Here is a 3,229-nt window from a genome sequence, read left to right as displayed (position 1 = left end):
CGCTTATATAAATTTAATTATATAAAACTAGACGATCCCCTAAACCATGAAGTTTTGACTGAAAACTTAATAAATTCCAAATTTTATTAACGGAATTTGGATTACGGAAACAGAAAAAGATTTGGGTTGTCACATCATCCCCCTGTTAAAGGAAATTTCGTCCCGAAATTCAAACATAGAATACAAATCATGGGCTCAAGAATAGATGGGGATACTTTTGTTTCATTGAATCCTCGTGCTCCTAAGTGAATTCAGGTCCTCGCTTGGCATTCCAGCGAACCTTCACTATCGGGATACGACTTTGTTTTGTTCATTTCATCTCTCGATCCATGATTTCGATTGGTTCTTCCACAAAGTTAAGGTTCTCATTGATCTCGATCTCGTCGAGAGGGATTACAGGAGTTTTATCGGATAAACACTTTTTAAGGTTTGAGACGTGGAAGATAGGATGGACGTTGTTAATCTCTTGTGGTAAACGGAGTTTGTATGCTACAGGACTGATCCTAGCAAGGATCTAGAATGGTCCAATGAATCTTGGATTTAGCTTTCCAAGCTTTCTGAAGCGTATCATGCCCTTCCAGGGTGAGACCTTCAATAGAACACGGTCACCAACCTAGAACTCCAAGGGTTTTCATCTCTTATTGGCATAGCTCTTTTGTATGTCTCGTGAAGATTGTAGTCGTTGCCGAATTTGTACGATCTTTTTGGTAGTCTCTTGGATGATTTCTAGACCGGTGAGAGTGTTGTCGGGGACTTGTCCCTTGGCTAGCTACGTGTCGCCCACCTCAGCCCAATACAGAGGGGATCTCCACTTACGTCCATAAATGGCTTCAATAGGCGCAATCTTGATGCTGGTGTGGTATTGGTTGTTGTAGGAGAACTCGACCATAGGTAATTGGGTATCCTATGACTTACCAAGTCTATGACACGCTCTCTTAACATATCTTCCAATGTTTGAATGGTCCTCTCACTCTGTCCGATAATCTATGGATGGTAAGCTGTGCTCATATCCAACTTAGTTCCAAGAGCCTTCTGCAGTGACCGTCAAAATCTAGAGGTGAATCTGCTATCCCGGTCGAAGATAGTGGACACGGGCATAACATGCAGACCGACTACCTCTTGAATATGTATGTGTGTTAGTTTCCATGCTTGTACTAGACCCATTGGACGAGTGGTAGCTCTGGATGGTTTGTTGGGTATACTTCGGAAAGGTTTCAGAGGGTATGGTACTCCTCGTATGAGTACTTCGGGGTCCTAGAACATGAGAGAGGAGATTCAGAGTTCTATGTCGGGTTGTCATTATAAGTGACAAGGGTCTCGATAATCGATCGGTTAAGGTGGTGGGTTCTCGTAACACATGGACTAGGTATGGTGAGGACCACACTAATCCCTGTCGAATGACGACGTCAAATTCTTTATAGAAACAAGTGTTAGGTCGATTTGAAAGAAACGTCTGTTATAATGATGGTGTATCTGGAGTGTGCTCGACAGTGGATTATGTGTAGGCTTTCTGGTGCTTTCTCGATATTACCACTGCCACAAATCGTACCGCAAGAAGCGAGTACTAGCAGTGAAGGATCTTGACGACTAGTGACGATACATTATATATTATGATTCTTCTTGGTACCTCTATGATCGCTTGGCTTATACAAGTTATGTATAATTAAGATAAATAAGACGGTTGACTGAGTGACTCTACCCTAAATCCACAACCAGACAAGGAATAGGAAGTTCTAGAGAGAGAATCAGAGAGTTTTCGGCCAAGCGTATTCAAATGAGGGTGGGGGTCCTGTATTTATAGGTTGGGGGTATGGTCGGTGGTAGGGTCCACCTGGCACCAACCATACACGGGTGTGCGGCCGTACCCAGGTGTGTGCCCGTACATGGGTGTGCGTCCGTACACAGGTGTGCGGTCGTACACTCACTTAGGCCGAAAACGGGTTTGTTATTCAAGGACTTCGGGTTTTCACATGATTTGGTTCTAAATCGCTTATATAAATTTAATTATATAAAACTAGACGATCCCCTAAACCATGAAGTTTTGACTATAAACTTAATAAATTCCAAATTTTATTAACGGAATTTGGATAACGGAAACGGAAAAAGATTCGGGTTGTCACACACGATTAGGGTTACCCCATGCAAACTCTAATGTGCGTGACTTTCCACATTCCTTAGGCTCCATGGGTTTTAACCTCCATGGAGTATCCATGGGTCGCCACATGGGTTTATCCCAACATAGAGAACTATGGATCACAAACCACTATATAAGAATGAATGATTTACAGATTCAGTCCCCATATATTTAATTAGTCTCTTTTGATCACAAAATTAATTCTTGATCAATACTAATTAAATAATATGATTTCGTATTAATATATTAGAACTTATAATATATTAATAAATCATAAATAACCTCTTCTTAAAAGTCCATCCTTACATATTGTTCCGGTGAAGTACAACCCAAATGGACCATGCTACTCTCGGGTCAAGTACATACCAAATATAGTTATGGACTTAGACACCTTATCCAACAGTCTGCCACTTGGATAAGTCTAATAACTATAGTCGTAAGTATAACTTCAGGATCCGACTAGAAATCGTGGCACTTAAATGCCTTGTTTGAACTTAAACGTACCATTTTAGATAAGTGATCATATAATTCTCTGTTCTCAAGATATCAGCTGGACAAACACTTGGAACACAGTCAATCTTATTGTCCAACAGTTTGTTTCCCTATTTTCGATTTGTTTGACATAAAACTTAATCGAGCACATCAATTTAGTTCTGATCGGGCCCGACACATAAGTCAAAACAAAATCATAGAGGGGCCCAAGATATCACCTTTAATCCTCCAAGGACTAAAAGGAACAGATAAACTTTGAAAGTATACGCTTGTACTTACTATTCATTGAATCATACACAACATGTTTTATAACATCAAGTTACCGATGTGTTTTCGTACTATCAATGTACAACCGGCTCATAGTCAATAACTCATATATCTAGGTTTGAAGACTTATATGATATTATCGTCTCACAATCACTCGAGATGAATTCCATGAAGTGATACAAGTGAGCATGGGGTTTAATCCAATACTTAGACCTTATGAGCACTCAAGAATGTTGCAGCAAACTTTACAATTTCTAATACCATTCAGACAAATCTACAAACCAAATTCATGACAGTCTTGATTCAATACCTACTTCCAACGTATGATCGAATGTG

This window comes from Lactuca sativa, chromosome 1, assembly GCF_002870075.4.
Source record: "Lactuca sativa cultivar Salinas chromosome 1, Lsat_Salinas_v11, whole genome shotgun sequence".
Lineage (NCBI taxonomy): Eukaryota > Viridiplantae > Streptophyta > Magnoliopsida > Asterales > Asteraceae > Lactuca > Lactuca sativa.
Note: the sequence above shows the minus strand (reverse complement) of the source record.